The sequence below is a fragment of the Heterocephalus glaber genome, unplaced genomic scaffold (genome assembly GCF_053883595.1).
Source record: "Heterocephalus glaber isolate CG9 unplaced genomic scaffold, H.glaber_assembly_v1.0 deba00001673, whole genome shotgun sequence".
Lineage (NCBI taxonomy): Eukaryota > Metazoa > Chordata > Mammalia > Rodentia > Bathyergidae > Heterocephalus > Heterocephalus glaber.
The window spans coordinates 11,125,179-11,145,517 of record NW_028258410.1 but is presented as its reverse complement, the minus strand read 5'-3'; the positions used below and the strand labels follow the sequence as shown (position 1 = coordinate 11,145,517).

General features: G+C 42.0%; 1 protein-coding gene across 3 annotated transcripts in view; it reads left to right on the top strand.

Moving 5' to 3' along the window:
• Window positions 1–20,339, top strand: part of Znf831 (zinc finger protein 831) — a 117,254-nt gene that overhangs the window by 12,385 nt on the left and 84,530 nt on the right. The window contains exon 2 of one of the 3 annotated variants that reach the window (XM_087197947.1): window positions 6,847–6,910. The exons of the other annotated variants lie outside the window; for them this stretch is intronic. The gene's annotated coding sequence lies outside the window, so the exon portion shown is untranslated. The remainder of the gene's footprint in view (window positions 1–6,846; window positions 6,911–20,339) is intronic. 3 annotated transcript variants of the gene reach the window in all.

Here is a 20,339-nt window from a genome sequence, read left to right as displayed (position 1 = left end):
GTCTCCCCAAGACAGGTTTTTGGTGTCCAGCAGATGTTAACCAAGGACTGACTTCATGCTTGGTAGGTGTGCTGGGGCTCTGTCATCTGAATGTGAAGGCATGCCCGTGCAAGGAATGGTGACGCGACAGAGACCTAACCATGCTGATGACACAAGGGATAGATGAACCAGAAGGGGTGGGGACACAGAAGCAGAGATGTCCTGCTGAGTGTCCATCTAGAGAGAGTCTCCAGAGGAGAAGACATGGCCATCTGTCATGACTAGACCTGGGGGCCCTGGTTCTTCTTAAACTGTGCCCATGGTATCTGTAAGAGCATGGAAACAAATGGGGATATCCATTCTCCTTATTTATTTATTTATTTATTTATTTATTTATTTATTTATTTATTGGTACCAGGGATCGAACCCTGGTCCTTGCGGTTTCCCCATTCATTTATTGAACACGTACTTTTGGGGCACGAGTTCAGTCCTTGGAAGAGGATTACCAAGTTGAGAAAGCAGTAACTGGGCCAGAGCTCCTGGGAGGCTCTTGGGGAGCTGTGTCTGGTAGCCGCTGCTGACTTGACTCCGGAGGCACCGGAGGCATCACCAGTCTCTGCTTGCTTGTGAGGCTGTGCCATCTCCGTGCCCCTGCTCTGCTCAGATCTGCCACCCACAGCCCGGAGAGCCAGGCGGCTGGGCTCTGATGGCTGGGCACCTTGCTTTCTGTCCCAGACGGGTGTGGGAAAGGTCCTGGGGACTGAACCCCAAATTCTCCCAAAGGCAAGGGAGCATTCTGTTCTTCCTGCCACAGCTCCCTGAGGGACATTTATGTCCAATCGCCCGAGGCCAGTGTGCCATCGCCCTTGGGGACATTATTTGTCCACTTGTGTCTCCCTTGGGTGGGGGCATCTGATGCTCTTGCATGGCTTGTGGCTTCGTGCGATTGTTCTGTCTCAAAGAATGGTCATACAGAGAGCAGTTTGCCAAAGGCCCTTGCTCTTGGCTAGGGATCGATTTATTTTTTGTTTGTTTCCTTAGGAAAGAAAAAGGGTCAAGAAAGCAAGGTAGTTCCTTGAAAATTATTTTTCTTTTTCTGTGGTGACTATTACCACATGCTCAGCCAATGGGTTATTGGTTGCATGCTGTAAAGAGTCAAACTCTATTGTAGTGCTTAGAAAAATTAGATGTGGAGGGGCTAATTCATGTAATATGGAGAGACAGCACATGCATCACACACTTTTCCCTCTTCAGGTGTTTAGTTCAGCAGGTTTAAACCGACCCCCGTGATGATCTATTCCCAAAGTTTTTCAAGACCTCCAAAGAAGCCTGGTCCTGTCACTGGATTCTCCTTCATGCCTGTCTTTGGACTCTCTGGGAACAGAGGGAACAGGGCTGAGGTGGGGGCAGAAAGAGATGCTCCCCTGGGGAACACCATTGAAGGTTCAAAAACTTATCATGGAGATGATTTTGGTGCAATATTTTAAAAATAAAAATTAATGACAACAAATCCACATTGAGTAAAATATCAAAATTTAAAATAAAGATGGCATCACAGTGACCTTGGCTGATGCCCACCCGCTGGTGTGGCCTCTGCAAATGGACTTGCTCATTCCAGGCCCCGGGAACCTGCAGGGTCACAGTGGAGGCCCTGCAAACATCTGCACCAGCCACAGCTTCAGGAAACAAGCGCCCTGGGCCTTGCTCCTCCTCCCTTGCCCGGCGCAGTCTCTGTCTCAGGTGATATTTTTGCACACCTACATTTCTTGGCAGCAGCCTTTGTTTATGAGCTCTTAGATCAACAGTCACAGTTACTAAAGACCTGAGCTGTGGCTGTATTTTTTTTTTTTTGTCTCTGCTTCTATCTCTTCCTGTTTTCTGAGGGTTGCTACTGTCACATAAGTAATGTATAGAAAATAATTTACTTCCCTTTTCTGAGCCAGACCAAGTTTCATCTCTGCTTGAGTCACCTCCAGGTTACTCAAAATGGTGCTTTTCTCTGTTAAACACGGAATTGACTCAAAGGCTAAGCTCCAGGAGGTCCTGCTCTTTTATTTCATTTTCTAAAGCGCACAGAACATCTCTCTATGCTCTGAGATGCTGCCTGCAGAACAGGAGCTGGTGGAAGACACCAGGATGCTTTCTGGGCAGCGTGGGGAGGAGTGCCTGAGGCCGGCCATCCTCCATTTGAGCAGCTCAGAGGTCCTTTCTGGGTCTGTGGCTGCCGTCTCCAGACCAGGCTAGGCCAGCAGGGTCAGAACCAGAGCATCCCTGGCTGAAAATGCTCCACTCTTCATAAAGGTATGTAAATTCTCCACGGCATAAGCATGTAGGAGATGCCAGTTTTGTTTTTTGTTAAGCGCAACAAACTTTTCTACCCAGTGTTCTTAATGATATATTTGTCTTCAAGCATGCAGTTAAAAAGAAAAACTGCGTAAAACTGGGTCTGACCCAGTTCAGTAATTCCCTTGTGTGCTTACCACCACTGTTGCATTTGTCAAAATATTTACTGCAATTCATAATGGCTGTCAGAAACTAGGCCCACAACCCATGTTCTACTAAATGTGAAAACACTGAGAGGGAAATTTAGTGCTTTATAAACTGTTATTTTCTCAGCGTTGAATCTAATTAAACTGAAGGTGTGAATTGGTTAGAAACATACATTATATTTGCCCAAGAGTTTTAAATACACACACACACACACACACACACACACATAATCTAAGTATCAAGGTTTTTTAGTAGAGACACCATTTATAGCCACCATTCTACTGATCAGCCACCCAAGGGTAGCATTTTTCAGTGAGATTTACAGGGGCCAATGAACCCTGTATTTATATACATATTTGGCTTCTCAGTGTCCAAAATAGCTAAGGGCTGGAGGGAATCTCAGATAAGCCATGGAAGCCAACTTCTGAGAGGTAACACGCCTCTACTTTCCCGTAGCAAATCTTTCTATAAGAGTGAAACCAGAGATGTTATCTGCTCAAATGTAGCAAGGGACAGGATGCAACTTTAAAAAATGCTATCACTGGCCAACAAGGAAAAGCAGAGTAAATGTCAAGACCAGCTTGAAATACTGTAGCTTTTAACCATCTCGACTCATTACTCCCACTAAGGAGCCAGTATTTAGGGTCCCAGGCTAATCTTAATCAGAGTGAACCTTTAGGTTCTGTGGCAATCCTAGCTTCCGCGAGGAGACTGCCAGAAGCTAGGGCAGGAAGATTTGTTTCCTTACTGACACTCAGCTGGGAAGCCAGGGAAGGGTCAGTCGTGGAGGAGGAGCTACCTGTGAGCAGGGTTACCCAGCATGACCTAAATGGCCACAGCACAGCTGCCTGGGGAAACGAGCTCACGGCCAGGGGTCAGGGGTGACCAGCCAGAGAGACAGACACAGTGTGCACAGGGAGCCCAGACTGGAAAAGCAGAGGGAAGGCCTCTGTGGTGTTGGTGGGGTGGGACACGTGGGATGTCTTCCCTGTGTGGACAGTCACAGCTGCTCTGTCACCGAATCCTCTGAACAGAGGAGCAAGCCCACTTGCAAGATAAGAAAGGCAGGAGGGTTTGAGGTGACTTGTTCAGGGTCACGGGGTTTTGTAGGCAGCAAAGGTACAGAGACAGCTCTTGTCTCTGAGGTCTGGGACCTGCCACCCACAGTGGCCTTGGGGAAGGGCGCGGCAGAGGGCTGAGCCAGGGGGTAAGTGGCACTGAGCAGTTTCCACAGTGCTGGCTTGGGCACAGGTGGGAAAGCTTACCTTGGCTGTGGCTGGCCACCAAGCGTGAGGTTCCATGGGGCTCCATGGTTTTCGTTGTAGTTTCTTTGGATTACTTAGGGTTCATAGCCACAGGAAAGCTTTCCTATGGATGCTAGCAGTGCAGCTTCCCTTAGAATATGAGGGTACATTACGAAGGAACAGTGAGTTGGTAGAAGGAAAATTATGTTGAGGAAAAGCGTCTCTGCAGCGGTAAGCTCTGAGCAACTGTGGGTAAACTACAAAAGCTGCAATAGATAACATGAACTCACATGGGGAATGTTGTTTCAATTCATTCTATGTATGTATTTGCTTTTATTCTAATAAATTAGGCTTTTATTTGGGGATAATTGTGGACTCATGTGCAGTTGTAAGAAATAATACAGACAGCTGTCATGTACCTTTCACCTGGGTTTCCTCCACAGCAGCATCTTGCCAATCACAGTTGGATGCTGGCAGTGGCGGAGCTAAGGTACAGAACATTTCCATCACGTGAGAACCCTTGTGACCACGTGACCGCAGTGACTCCTGCCTGCTCTCCCATTCTACACCTCCCTCCTCAGTCCTGGCCACCACACATCTACTCTCCAGTTCTACAGTTTGTCATTTCAAGGGTGTTCCAACAAGGGAATCATTCAGCGTGTATGCTCTGGGGATTAATGCTTTCATTCAGCATAATTCTTTGGAGATTCATGCAAATGGTTATTTCCTACGTCAGTAGTTTGTTCCTTTTTACTGCCGACAAGTAGCCTGAGATATGAGTGCACCCCAGTTGGTTTAGACATTCATCGGCTGAAGGACATTTGGGGTGATTCCCATGTTTTGGCTATTACGACTGAAGCTGCTGTGAACATTCACGCACAGCGCTTTTGGGTGAACATGTTTTCTACTCTCTGGAGTACATGCTCTGAAGCACCACTGCTGGGTTAAATGGTGGTTGCATGGTTAACTTGGGGGGGGGTGCAGTACTAGAAACTGAACCCAGCGCCTTCACACTGAGCCACATCCCAGGCCTTTCTCATTTTTTATTTTGAGACAGGGTCTCAGCAAGTCACTAAGTTGTGCAGGTTGGGTTTGAACTCACAATCCTCCTGCCTCAGCCTGCCAGATGCTGGGGTGACAGGTGCACACCGCCACACCTGGCATCATGTTTAACTTTTTAAATGACACCACCGTGCTCTTTTCTGGGGTGGCTGAATCACTTCATTTTGTGTCAGCAATGTGTCCTGTTTCTCTACATACTCACTGATGTGTGATGTTTCACTGTTTTGACTTTTGCCATTCTATATTGGAGTGCAGTGATGTCTCATTGTGGCTTTAATTTGTATTTCTTTGGTAGCTAAAGATGTGGAATAGCTTTTCCTGGGCAATTTTCCTTTAGCATATCTTCTGTGGTCATATGTCTCTTTTATCATTTGTTCGTCTCCTAGCTGGATCTCTAAGTTTTCTTTTTTACTGTCAGGTTTCATAGTTCTTGTTAAATTCTAGATATGTGTTCTTTGCCAGATATGTTGTTTGCAAATATTTTCTCCATGTCTGTAGCTGTTGACATTCTTCAGATATTCCAAGGTTTTGACGTACTGTACTCCCAGTGTATATGTGTGTGTGTGTGCGTTGTGTGTATTGGATTGAACTCAGGACCTTTGCACTGAGCTACATCCCAGCCCCATGTTTATTTTTTATTGTGAGACAATGTCTTGCTAACTCACTTTTGCTTAAGCTGGGGTTGATCTTTCAACCCTCCTGCCTCAGCCGCACTCGCATGTACACTCACACTAATCAAGTGGTCATATTTATGCTCATCTATTTCTGCTTTAGTAGTAGTATACTATCCAACTGGTCTATGTGTCTATGCCCCTGACACATGTACACTCTTGGTTACTACAGCTGTACAATAAGTTTTCAAAGCAGGCGGAGGAGTCTTCCTTCTTTATTATCCTTCTTTTAAATTGTTTGAATTTTTCTAATTCCCTTTCCTTTCTATATAGATTTTAGAACTTAGAAAACCTTACTGGGATTTTGACAGGAATTTCTCTAAGTTTCTGTATCAGTTTGGGAAAAGTTAACATTTTTACCATGTTGAGTCTTCCAACCCATGCATATAATATGTCCAGTCATTATTTAGATTTTCTTTGGGTTCTTTCACTTGAGTTTTGTAGGTTTCAGCATAAAACCTATACCTATTTTGCTAGATTTATACCTAAGAATTTTAATTTTTTGAGTGAGTATAAGTGGCAGTGTATTTTAAGTTTTGGTTTCCAAATATTCACTGCTAGCTATTGAAATAAAATTGATTCTTGTGTGTTGACTTGCATCCTATTGAACTCACTTCTTGGTTCCAGGACTTTAAAAAAAATAGATTCCTTAGGAATCTTTCTACATGGACTATCATGCCATCTTCAAATCAACACAATTTTATTTCTTCCTTTGCTTCTATATGTCTTTCCTGTCCCCGTACTTTGTATTTCTTCTTTGCTTTATTGCACTGGGTAGAGCTTCTGTTATCTTTTGGCTAAGATCAATAAGAATGGACATCCTAAAGTTCTCCTCTTCAGGACAAAAGTTCAGTTTTTACCACTGAGTATGATGCCAGTGTTGTTGTTTTGTAGATGTAAGACAATTTCTATTTATTTTTATTTTTTTCTGAAAGATTTTTTTCATGAATGAGTGTGGAATTTTGTCAAAAGTTTTTTTAAAATCATCAGTAGGGATGATTTTTCTCTATTGTGTGATTTTTTCCTTTTTACTGTGTTAATATGGTAGAATACAGTGAACACATCCTTTGAGCTCTTGGTTATGGTTTGTAACTCTTTTCATGCCATAGAATTCTATTGCTAATATTCTGCAATAGTTTTGCATCTCTATTCATGAGGGACATTGGTCAGTAGTTTTATGGTATCAAGGTAATACCGAGGTTTGTAAAATTAATTGAAAAGTGTGTCCTCCTTTTCTATGTTCTGGAAAAGATTATATAGAATGGGTGCTAATTTTTCTTTAAAAATTAGAACTCTCCACATCAGGGCCTGGATGTTTCTTATGTGGGAGTTTTAAAGCCACAAATTCAATCTGATAATAGTTAGAATGCTATTCATTCATATTATCTATTTCCGATTAGGTGGACTGTGGTAGTTTGTGCCTTTTGAAGAATTGGTCCATTTCATCCAAGCGATCGAATATGTGTGAGTATAGTTATTCTCTTATGAACTTTTCGTGTCTGCAGGGTCCTTAGTGACAGCCACCAGTTCATTCTTGTTATTGACAGTTTGTCTCTTTTCTAATTTTTCCTTTGTCAGTTTTTGAAGAGATTCTAAATCAATTTTATAGTCTTGTTTAAGAAGAAACTTTTTCTTTCATTGAGTTTTCTCTACTATTTTTGTTTCTATTTTATTGACTTTCCTTGTTTATTATTTCCTTCCTTCTGATTGCTTTGGGTTTATTTTGCTTTTCTTTTACCAGATTGGGGCAGGAGTTTAGAGCTTTGACTTGAAACTCTGTCTTTTCTAATGTGAGAACTTATGGCTGTAAATTTCCCTGTCCACATTGTTTAAGCTATGTTCCACAAATTTTAAGATGTTGTATTTTCATTTTCATTCATCAGTGTATTTTTTATTACCCTGGAGACTTCCTCTTTCACCCATGGATTATTTAGAAGTGTACTACTTAGTTTTCAAATATATGGAGTTTTCCTATTGTCTTTCTGCTACTGATTTCTATTTTGATACCATTGTGATCTGAGAATATATTCTGTCTGATTTCAATAATTTTAATTTGTTTAGATTCTTTTATGGGCTGCAATATGGTCTAACAAGCTTTCTGAATCCAATCAGGAAATAGAAACTGCACAATAGATTAAATGAAAGAGGTTTAATGTAAGAATGATTAATTATACTTTTAGTGACCCTAAGGCCCAAGGAAACTCCATATAGTACCCTAGGATTGAGAGAGTACCCAAGGAAGGGCAAATGTGCAAGGAGATCAGACCTCACTGTAGAAGAGGTGATTTGGCTGCTTGACACCAGAAGTGCAGTCTGGTTTAACCAGACTGGAGCTCTGTGGCTTCACTGGGTAAACAGTAGGCATCATTCTAGTGTGCAGACCGGAGACAAGCCATCTACAGCCAGAGACGTAGACATGCACTGGGAATCCAGGTACCAGGAAAATTGGGTTTTCAGATATCAGTTGCATGCTTGGAAAGTAAAGCTCTTTGGGGTGGACGCCCCAACCACAGACACACGCTGTGCAGGCTGCTGGGGATGCAGAAGGAGTGGAAGATCTCCGTGGACCTTCTGGGTTGAAGACAGCTGGCTGGAGCCCAAGCAGCAGCTTGAGTTCCATGCTATAGGGGCTGCAGAGAGGTTATAACCAGGCCGAGGCCTCAAGGATGCTGAGGGGCCTGTGGCTAGAGCGAGTCAGAACTCTTTCCTTGGTTCTTGCTGGAAGGTTCAGGAAGCCTCTTCCTCCTGCAATGACACTCCAGCATCCCCGGTTGGGAAAACTTACTTTGCACTCTCTTTAAGGAGAAACAGTGGATGGAATTGGCATAGCTTTTTATATGGCATATATTGAAAGGTGCACGGGGAACTGAGAAGTAACACATTTATAACTGACGCCATCTACCCCTTTGCACACTTAGCAACACGTACCCCCTGCTACACACATTTGAACTCTCTTACAACCAAAGCAGCTCTGTGTTTGTTCCTCACAAAATGCAACCATCCTTATAAGTGAAGACCTCAATTGTCTCAAGATGAGAAAGCAGAGGAGAGGACTGAAGTAACTGCTCTTCAAGTTCAGTCAAGGTCTCACTGAATATTCTGTGCCCTAAAGACCAAGTTGTAAAGTTAAGCTCCAATACATCACATGCGAGTATGAGAAGTAGGAGGAAGAAGCTGAGACTAATTAGTACAGACAACAACCCATCCACATACCGTGCCTAAGAACATGTGCAAAGCCACCCCAGTGTCTGCAGCCATTGTGCACTTGGTCATGAGGGGCTTGGTCTTGTCTGGGGCTTTCTTCTTCACCTCTAATTCCATATTTTCCTTACCCTCAGGAAGAAATTCAGCTTCTCTGGCTTTTTTACCTTTCAGTGTATCTAGCAACTCCTGTATGTACTTTCCTCCCAAATCACAGTTATTCTAGTGTGTGGCCACAGGTCCCTTTAGGGAGGCTTAGAGAGAGATTAACAATGTATCTTTGTGGCACAAATACAGGGTTCTTTTTCAGGGGGAACTGGGTTTCCCTGCACTCCAAGGCCTGTGTCTGCAAACTGACCTCATTCTTAAGACTGGACAACTCACGTCAATTTACTTGCTCCTGCATTTAGGGTTTTTCTTAAGGTATAGACAATGATATCCTAGTAGGCTAACTACCTGTTTAATCCCTAGGGATACCACGGTCCATCGGTTATTGCTAAAGATCTCCAGAAGCCAAAGAATGTCCAGAAGGTCCCTTGTGCTCTTGTGTTTGACATTCCATCTGTTTTGACAATTAAGTGATGCCGTTTGGCTCTCAACTATTCTGGGATCCCATCACCACCTTGAAATGATGACACCAGCCCCTCTTGACATTGGTGTCCCCTGAAGTTCCCCCAGGCCTGAGAAAGCAGCAACCACAGACCTTTTTGGGAAGGGGGTGCAGGTGATCCACTGGACTTCTCAGGGCCATGTTGAAGACAGTGCTTCTGGGTAGCAGGAGTAGCTGGGGGTGAGGGGTGAAGGCTGTGCATGATACCTCCCCTCAGTGTTCTCATTGACCAAGGACTTTGGATTCCTTCCTCTGCGTCATGTCAGGGGAGCCCCACGTTCCAGTCTCATTAACTGTAGGTCACCATTGTGTCCGGATTCCCATCACCCAGCCTAGGAAGCTCCTAAAGCCCAATCTCTGTGCAAAATAATACGTTCAACCAAGAGTCTGGTACAGGTTCCCAGGGCATGTGTGATAGTTAACAGATGTGTCAACTTGAGGAAGTGGCGCCCAAATACATTGGATCGGCACAGCTCTGGGTGTGGAAGACCCAACCCTGGGCGGCTGTCGCTGGAACGGTATAGAAGGGAAACTAAGAAGGAGGGCTCAATTCTGCTTCTTTGGAGGAGCTCCAGTCTTCGTCTTCACCTTGGAAGTCATCTCCTGGCTTCCAGTGCAGACCCTGCAGCCTCTATTGCAGATCCTTTGGCCTCCTGATACGGACTTGCATGGGACACTACAGTGAGCTCCAGACCCTCAACTGGATACTTTGGATTTCCAGCGTGCAGACAGACCCTCTGCACTCCTCCACACCCGACTCTGTGGGCAGCCACTGTAAGCCACTCTTGTCAATTCCTATATATTTGTTTATCTTGCATTAAATCTGTTTTTCTAGTAGGCACTGAATGATACACCATGACTTTGGCCAAATAGTTGGTGTTGTTTTCTGTCCTCCATGGCAGAAACCCCCAGAATCTGCTTCTGCACATTGCTGCCAATGTGTGCTAGCAAAGGCTTCCATCTCCTTGGTGTGTAAGCTACTTCTTTTGGGTATACTGAGTGCCTGCTGTCAGGTCGTTCTGAGTTTGGACTCTGCTTATGGGGCTCATGGAAAAAGGGGCTGGTAATGGTGTGTTCTGAGAAGGAGCAACATCCTTTTTAAGGCAGCTACCCCAAGCGGGGCGTCACGGGGATTCCCAGGTAAGAAAGGCTACTCTCTTTGGACATCTTCATTATGACAGCTACTGTCACTTTTGAAGGAGGCTCAGAGCAACTCAATGCTGCTTTTCTATCTACAGTAAGATGTCCTCATCCCAAGTTTCACGATCCCATTCTTTCCTAATTAATGCTTTAATTCTCACAGGAGAAACTTGGTAAGACTTGAGTCTAACTGCCCCTTTCATTCAGCAACTTGCGCCATTAAATTGTGCATTTGATTTTCAACAATGTTAGCCCTACAGCTATAAGAAATAAAAGATTTGTTCAGGGTTGTCATGGAAGCTGCCTGATTTTTCAGACCGTGACTCGAGGTGGGAGTTAACGGACCTGAGCTTGTTATTTTCTCTCTGTAAGCGCTCAAGGACACTCACGAAAATCCATTTCCTACCACAGGCCTCATAGTCATAATCACTGCTGCCTGCAAGACCCGGGCCACTTGAACTCTCAAGGCATGTGCTGTAATGATCACTTTACCACAATCAACTCCAGGTGATAGCTTGATGAAGTGCCACCCCGTGGCACACCGTGCATTGTAAGAGTCGAATTTCTCATTAGCAAGGAGCTCAGCATCACGTTCTGGTCCAAGGGCATTACCAACAATCCCAAATCCCATGTTGGAGGGCTAGGACCAAGGACAATGTCTATAATTGTCTGTATCCAATCAGGAGATAGAGACCACACAGGGAAGTGTAACATTGGAATGATTAACTAGAATAAAAGAATAGTTACATGATGTTAGGACATTCCAAGTAGTTGCCTGGGACTGAAGGGGGAACAAACTGGAAAAGGGTTCAGATCTCACTGGAGAAGCTGTGGCTTTACTGCCAGACAGGAAGATTGGCTGCTGTAGACAGACAGGAGCTGGTCTGGAGGAGCTGGGCCAACGGATGCAACCTCGGGTCCAGGTGGAAAGCAGATAGTCAGCAAGTGGCGATGGGGTGTGTGTTTGCCAAGTCTTGGCACTAGTGAGGCCAGAAGGCTCAGAGCTTCTGGGCTGCATGGAAGGAAGCGGGCTTGCAGAAGGACTGGCTTCTCTGTGTGAGCTCCTGGCCTCAGGCGGCCGGGGTGTTGGCTGCAGATAGATTATCACCAGTCCGTACTTGGGGCTTGGAGAGAGATCACTTTTGCCACCCATGGGACAAGCGAGTTGTGGCAAATGTCTTTACTCCAGTTTGTGGTCACTGCAGGTATTACATTATATAGAACAGGCCCTCTGTATCTGTTGGTTCTGCACCTGTGGATTTAATGAACTGTGGATGGCAAAGATTTGAAAAAATGTGTATCTATGTTGAATATGAGCAGACTTTTTTCTTATCATGTCCTAGACAATACAGTATAACAGCTATGTATATAGCATTTGGATTGTAGTAGGTAGTACAAGTCATCTAGAGTGACTTACATCCATGAGAAGATTGCATGGGACCTATGGAAATACAATACCCTTTTATGTAAGAGATGTGAGTGTCCTTAGAATTTGGTACCTTTGGCAGGGGTGGGCACAGTCCTGAGAACAATCGCCTATGCATACTGAGGGACAACTTGGAAAGTGCCTGTGTAACTTATCACAATCATTATTTACAGTTAAAGTGAAATATAGAAACCTCATCTCCCTTTATGCTCCCACATTTAAATTGTCTTAAATATTTCTTCTACATACATTTAGAGCCATGTCAGATGGTATTATGATTTTTGTTTCAACTACCAAACATAATTTAGAATCTCAATAAGAAATATTGTTTTAAATCATATTTTAACTTTTCTATCATAATTTTTCCTTCCTGAGGTCCAAGCTCCCTCTTCCATTATTTCCTAATTAGAGAGCTTCCTCTAGCTATTTCTTATGGGTAGACCATCTGGTGACAAATCCTCTTTGTTTTCTCTTATTTGGGAATGTCTCGATTTCCGCATCATTGGAGAATGATGCTGGAATTTGGGGCTGACATTTCTTTACCAATAGGCCTTGTAAAATGTCTTGCCCTTTCTTTTGGCGTCTGCTTTCTGATGGGAAATCTGCTATGGTGAGAATATGCTCCCGCCCCAGTGGATATGTTGCTTCTTGGTCACTGCTTTCTAGACTTCAAGTTTTAAGGTTCAAAAGTTCAACTATGCTGTATTTTGGTGTGGATTTCTTTGCATTAATCCTGGCTGGGGTTCTTTCAGTTTCCTCAAAGTCTAGACTTACGTCTTTTGCCAAGTTGAAGCTTCCAGCCATAGTTTCTTTGTGTACTGCTCTTTTTGAAGGCCACCCCATGGCTAATTGTATGCTAAGTGTTGGTGAAGAGTTTTAGTAGTCTAGGACTGATTTAAAACAATGTTGAGTTTAGCATCAACCTTGGGTGTTTTTTAACTTGGTGTTTGCCTTCCACTTGAGGTATTGCAGTGCAGTGCAGAACAGAAAAAGAGGAAGAATATCTCAAACTTATTAAATGTAGACACCTTTGATAATGTATAAGGTATGGATAAAGAGGTAAAGAAGAATTGTAACTCCTGGGTGGTGCTGAAACATTATACAGCTTCCTTCAGTGAAGTTTCCCTTGTCCTGAGGTCACTGTTTTGGAAACGTAATTTTAAGTTCTAACTTCTCTTATCATTCCCCATTTTATATTTTTGAAGCAAAATATGTGTAATTTAGTATTTACCACTTTAATCATTTCAATTCATTGGCATTAGGTATATTTACATTGTTTTTTCATTAAGTTTATTGGTACATTTTAGGTATACAATATAATGACATTTACCATTGGAAATTTGCACCTTTACATATTCTTTCTTGGTTCTTATTTTTTCCCCTTCCCCTGTCCTCCCTTCAACCCCTCCACCCCTCCCTATTTACAAAGACTTTGTTTCAATTTTTTCATTTTCTCATATTAATTCCATTCCCTTCTTTCCTTTCCCCTACCCCTCCCATTGCCCCTTCCCCTTTGCCCCTTTTCTTCCTATTTCACATTATCTATTATACCTTTTAGTCCTTATTTACACTTTCAGTTTCTCACACTAGAGAAACTATTCTGTAATTACAAGTGTGTCCTATTTATTTCACTTTAGAGTACGGCCTCAATGTGCATCCATTTAGCTATAAATGTCTCTAATTTCTCATTTTTTATGGCTGAGTAGTACTGAATTTTATTAAAAACACACACACACACACATTTTCTTTATCCAGTCTCCAGTTGATGGGCAATTGGGCTGCTTCCAAATTTTAGCTATTGCAAATTGTACTACTATGAACACAGATGCACATATATCACTGTGGTATGATTCTTTTAATTCTTTGGGGAAGATACCCAGCAGGGGAATAGCTGGGTCAAATGGTACTTCCAGTCCTAGTTCTTTGAGGTATCTCCATACTAATTTCCACAGTGGTTGCACCAGTCTACACTCCCACCAGCAATGGAGCAGGGTTCCTCTTTCCTCACAGCCCTGGCAGCATTTGTTATTGGTTGATTTCATGATAGCAGCCATTCTTTTGGGGGAGAGGTGGAATCTCAGTGTTTTTGTCATTTGCATCTCTCAAATGACCAGTGATGTTGAACATTTTTTCATGTGTTTATTTGTTATTTCTACTTCTTTGTCTGAGAAATGTCTGTTCATTTCAGATGCCCATTTTTGGACTGGATCTTTAAATTTGGGAGGTCTGATGTTTTTAAGTTCTTTATAGATTCTAGATAGTAGACCTTTGTCTGAGGAACAGCGGGTGAAAATTTTTGCCCACATTATGGGTTGTCTCTTCACACTGCTGGTGGTTTCTCTTGCTGTGCAGAAGCTTTTTAATAAGAAGAGATCCCACTTCTTGATTCTTTGTGCTAGTTTTCATGCTACTGAGGTTTTGTTCATAAAGTCTTTTCCTATGCCAGTGTCTTCAAGAGTTCTACCTAACCTCTGTTCCAGGCAGTTCAGCATTTCTGTTTTAATATTTCAATATTTAATGCATTTTGATTTTAGTTTAGTGCATGCTGAGAGATACAGGTCTAGTTTTAATCTTTGGCAAGTTGAAACCCAATTTTTCCAGCACCATTTATTAAAGAGGCTATCTTTCCTCCAGTGAGGGTGTTTGGCTCCTTTGTCGAAGATGAGGTGGCTGAGTGTGTCTGGAATTGTTTCTGCATCTTCTAATCTGTTCCACTGGTCCTCAGGTCTGTTTCTTTGCCAGTACCATGCTGTTTTTATCGCAGTAGCTTTGTAGTATAGTTCAAGTTGGGGATTGTAATACCCCTTGCCATGTCTCTGTTGCCTAGAATTGCTTTTGCTATTCTAGGTCTCTTCTTGTTTCAAATGAATTTTTGGATGGTTTTCTCAAGGTCTGTGAAGTATGATGCTGGAATTTCAATTGAGATTGTATTGAATCTATATAACATTTTTGGAAGTATGGCCATTTTCACAATGTTGATCCTTCCTACCCAGGAACAAGGGATGTCTTTCCATTTTCTGATAACAACTTCAATCTGTCTTTTCAGAATGCTATAGTTTTCAGAGAAGAGGTCTTTGATTTCTTTTGTCAGGTTCATTCCTAGGTATTTCAGTTTTTGGATGCTACTGTGAAAGGAATTATTTGCCCTATTTCTCTCTCAGTGAGTCTGTTTGTGTAGAGGAAAGTCATTGATTTCTGTGTGTTGATCTTGTATTCAGCTACTTTACTGAATTTGGTTACTAAGTCTAGAAGCCTTTTGGTGGAGTTCTTGGGGTCTTCTATATAGAGTATCATGTCATCTGCAAATAATGACAATTTGACTTCTTCATTTCCTATCTTTATTCCTTTTATTTCTTTCTCTTGTCTAATTGCTGGGGCTAATGTTTCCAAAGCTATATTGAACAGGAGTGGTGATCGTTGACATCCTTGTCTTGTTCCTGAGTTTAGTGTGAAGGATTTCAGGTTTTGACAATTTAATATGATATTGGCTGTTGGTTTTTCATAGATAACTTTTATCAGATTGAGGTAGAGACTGTCTATTGCAATTTTTTGTAAGGGTTTTTATCATAAATGCATGTTGCATTTTGTTGAAAGCTTTTTCTACATCTATTGAGATGATCATATGGTTTTGTCCTTGGCTCTATTAATATAGTGTAATACATTTATTGATTTGTGTGTGTTGAACCATCCTTGCATCCCTGGCGTGACTCCCACTTGGTCAGGGTATATGATCTTCTTGATGATCTTCTGCATTCTATTTGCCAGTATCTTAATAAGGATTTTTGCATCTATGCTCATTAATGAGATTGGCCTATAGTTCTCTTTTTCAGTTGGATCTTTCTCTGCTTTGGGGATCAAGGTGATGCTTGCTTCCAGGAATGAATTCAGGAGTATTGCTTCCCTTTCAATTTCATTGAAAAGTTTAAACCATAGTGCCAGTAGTTCCTCTCTAAATGTCTTGTGGAATTCAGCAATGATGCCATCAGAGCCTGGGATTTTCTTAGTTGATAAGTTTTTAATTATGTTTTCAATTTCATTGATTGATATTGGGTTGTTTAGAAGTTTTAGGTCATCTTTGTTCAACGTTGGTAATTCATACATATGTAGGAATCTGTCCATTTCTTCTGTGTTTTCCATCTTATTACCATATAGGTTGTAGAAGTAGGTATGTTTGATCCTCTGGATTTCTGTTGGTTCTGTTGTAATTTCATCCTTTTCTTTCATAAGTGCATGGATTTGAGTCTTTTCTTTCCTTTTTCTGATAAGGTTGGCTAAGCATTTGCCAATTTTGTTTCTTCTTTTAAAGAACTGACTCTGCTTCATTGAGTTTTGGTAACATTCTCTTATTCTCCATTGCATTGATTTCTGCTCTCATCTTTATAATTTCCTCCCATGTATGAGCTTTGGGTTTGACCTGCTCTTCTTTTTCTAGAAGCTTGAGGTTCAGCATCAGGTTGTTTAATTGGGCTCACTCTGTTTTCCTGAGTATTCACTGCTATGAATTTCCCTCGTAAGACTGCTTTCATTGTGTCCCATAGATTCTGATATGTTGCATTGCCATTGTCATTGAATTGTAGGAAGTGTCTGATTTCTTCTTTAATTTCCTCTGTGACCCATTGCTCATTCAGAAGTGGGTTGGTTAATATCCATGTGTTTATGAAATTCTTGGGCTTTCTTTTGCTATTGATCTCCAATTTCATCACACATGGTCTGATAATATACAGGGAATAACTTCAATTCCTTTGGACTTACTTAAACATGTTCTATGAGTGAGTATGTGGTCTATTTTGGAGAACAACCCATGTGCAGCTGAAAAGAATGTGTATTCTGATTTTGTGGGGTGGAACACTGTAAACATCTATTAAGTTCATTTGTTCAGGAGTTTGATTGAGTTCTAGTGTTTCATTACTTATTTTTTGTCTGGTTGATCTATCAATTTGTGACAGTGGGGTATTGAGGTCCCCCACTACTATTGTATTAGTGCTTATTTGATTTTTCATGTTCATTAGTATTTGCTTCATATAGTTGGTCACACTAGTATTTGGTGCATATGTATTTATGATTGGCATGTCTTCCTGTTGGATTGTTCCCTTTACAAGGATGTACTGTCCTTCTTCATTTCCCTTAATCAGTGTTGGTTTGAAATCCACTTGCTCTGAAAAAAGGATAGCTACTCCTGCTTTTTTTCAGGTTTTTGTAGCTTGGAGTATTGTGTTCCACCCTTTAACTTTTAGTCTATGAGTTTCTTTTTGAATTAAGTGTGTTTCTTGTATGCAGCATATTGTTGGGTCTTGCTTCTTGACCCATTCTGCCAGTCTATTTCTTTTGATTGGTGAATTGAGATCATTAACATTGATGGCTATAACTGATACATATTGATTTATCATTGTCATGACCTTTTCTTTTTGTTGGATTATCCCTCTTTGCGTTTAATTTCTTGTCATGCCCAATGGATTCATTCTGCTGTGCTTCCTGGGGTTGTGATCCTCATTGTTTTTTCCTAGGATATTTAAAAAATTTTTGGAGTGCTGGTTTGGTATTCATGAAGTTCCTAAGGTGGTCTTTGTCAAGAAAGTATCCTGTTTCTCCATGAATTTTGAAAGATAATTTTGCAGGGTACATCAATCTGGGTTGGAGGCTATTTTCCTTTTGGCCCCGAAATAGGTTATTCCAAGCTGTTCTTGCCTTGAGGGTTTGTGTTGAGAAGTCTGCTGTGATTCTGATGGGCTTTCCTTTGTTTGCGATTTGTTTCTTTTCTTTGCTTGTAGAATTTTGTTCTTCTGTTGGGCTTCTGGAATCATAACTATTATATGTCTATGTGTAGATTTTTTTTGATCACAACTAGTTGGCATGCCATATGCCTCATTTATCTGTATGTCAAGTTCTTTCCCCGTGCTTGGGAAATTTTCTGCCATCACTTCTGTGAACAGTTTTTTTTAATGTCATCTGCACTCTCTCCTGTTTCTTCATTGACTCCAATCAGTCTTATGTTATTCTTCTTTGCATCATCTAGCAGCTGCTGGATTGTTTTCTCATGGTCCCTTACTATTTTAAAGCAGTTTTTCTTTTCCTGGTCACTAATTGCAATCTCATCTTCTATATCTGAAATTCTGTCCTCACGTTGGCTTATTGTGCTGCATAATCTTTCAATGGGGTTTTTAATCTCCTGGAAATCTGTTTGTATCTGTTTTATGGATTCCATTTGTTTCCTATGTTGGGATTCCATCATGTTCTTCAGCTCCTCTATTTTTTTATCTGTGTCCTCTCTAGATTTATTAATCATGTCTTGCTCTAAGGGCACAATCTTTGTTGTTACCTGAGAAATTATTTCTGATTTCATGTTTTCCAGATCCTCTTTTGTTGCCAGTTCAGGGAGTCCACTTGGTTGAGTATCAGAATGTTCCATCTTATTTCCCTTTGGGGTTGCTTTTGGTGATCTGGAAGTCTGGTTTTGAGAGTTGTTTATGTGTCTTCTCAATTCATTTGAGTGGGGTGTGATGGGATGTGTGTGCTGCTGGCACCCACATAGCTCCTCAGCACTTGGGGGAGGACTCTGCTCCTCCACGCTGGGCACAGTGGTATGGTGGCCTGATAGTCTCAGCTCCTTGTCGCTTAGGGGGCTCTGTTCCTCTGTGCTCCTCTTTGTGTACTTCTTAAGCCCCACCCTTGTTTTTCTTGTCCTTCTGGGACTCAGATGGTGGGAATGGTAGATTCTTAAATTATAGGTGCCTGAGGTCCTGTGCACTTCTTTTCATCCCCTTTCTCTATTGTTCAGATGCAGTCATTTCTATTGTTCTGTCTTTAGGTTCTTGGAGTTTTTTCTGTCCTTTCTACTTGGCTGGTGAGCTCAACAATGAAGTTTTAGTAAAAATTTTGATTCTTGTTATGGTTTATATCTAGATGTCCTCCAAGAACCGCATTTGCTCATAGGCATGGATTTGGGAAGGTGTTATGGATTGTAGGGGAGTCTGGTCTGAGGAGTGTGTCACTGGGGGTGCACCCTGGACATTCCTCCCTTGATTCTCTGCTCCTGTCTGCCATGTTGCGACCAATTCTCCTCTGTGATGCCCCTCTGCCATGCTGTTCTGCCTTGGAGCCAGTTGACTATGGACTGAAATCTCTGCAAACTGTGAGCCAAAATAAACCTTACCTCCTTCTTTAAGTTGTGGGTGCAAGGTACTTTTGTTCCAGTGACAAGGAAAGTAACTAAGACAATTACAGTATTTTTCATTCTAAAATTTCCATTTGATTTTTCTTTTATCCCCTATTTCTTTTTTGGACTGTCTATTCTTCATTTGTTTTAAGTGTATTTGAAAGTGTTAATCAAAACATGTTTATGGGGGCAGCTTTAAATTTCTCAGATAATTTCTCAATCATATCTTACGTCTTGGTGTTGGCATCTTTGGATTGCCTTTCCCATTCAGTTTGAAGTTGTTAGAATTGTTACCTAACAAGAACTCACTGTGGTGAAGGCTTGGTTGCCAGCTCGTGGGCTTTTGAAGTTATTAGACTATAAAGGCTCTAACTGCTTCAGTGGATTTACCTGTTGATGAGACTATAATTTGGTAACATTATTGGGAGGTGAAGAAACAGGAAGTGAGGCTCAATTAAAGGGAGTGGATCATAGGCGCATAACCTTCCTAGCCCCCAGGAGATAAGCAGCTTTCCTCCTCCATACCCTTCCACCATGGTGTCCTGCCTTACCTCAGCCCAGGAACAATGGAGCCAGCTGACCATAGATGGAAGCCCCTGAAACTGTGAGCCAAAATAAACCTTCCTTCCTTCAAGTTGTTTATGTTAATGTGATGGAAAACAGACTAATAAGGGGTTGTTTTGGTTCTTGACATAGTTAGTGACTTTTTACTGAAACTTGGACATTTTGAGTATTCTCTTGTGAGAGGTAGGCTGTATTAAGCCTTCTGTTTTCAATAGGTTCTCCTGATACTGCCCTGGCAGGAGACCAGAGTGGGTGGAGTTCCAGGCTCCTTGCTCAGTCACTGTTGAACCCAAGGCCTGCATCTTCATTGCTCCCTGAGGAGGGTAGCAGTTCTGGCTCCCACTAAGCCTTCACCCAGGTCTCGCTGTCTGAGGCAGAGAGAAATGCCCATCTTTGCTCCCATATGGCCTGCCCCGACTTCTACCCAGCTAGGAGGAGAAGTAGGTGAACACATACACAGCAGTAATACTTGGCAATAAAAAAGATTGGATTACTGAAGCACACAGCAACTTGGATGGATCTCAAAGGGATCTCCCCAAGCCACAGAAGCTGGATTGAACATGTTGTTGAGTTTATGATTCCATCTACATCCACAGACATTCTGGAAAAGGCAAACCTATAGGGACAGAAAACAGATCTGTGATCACCAGGAGCTGGAAGGTGAGGAAGGGGCTGACTACAGTGAGATATAGGGAGATGTGGGGGTGATAGTGTTCTTTAAGTCTTATGTTAGTGGTTATACAACTGTATATGCTTGCCAAAATTCATAGAACTTTACACTTTGTGTGTTTTACTGTAT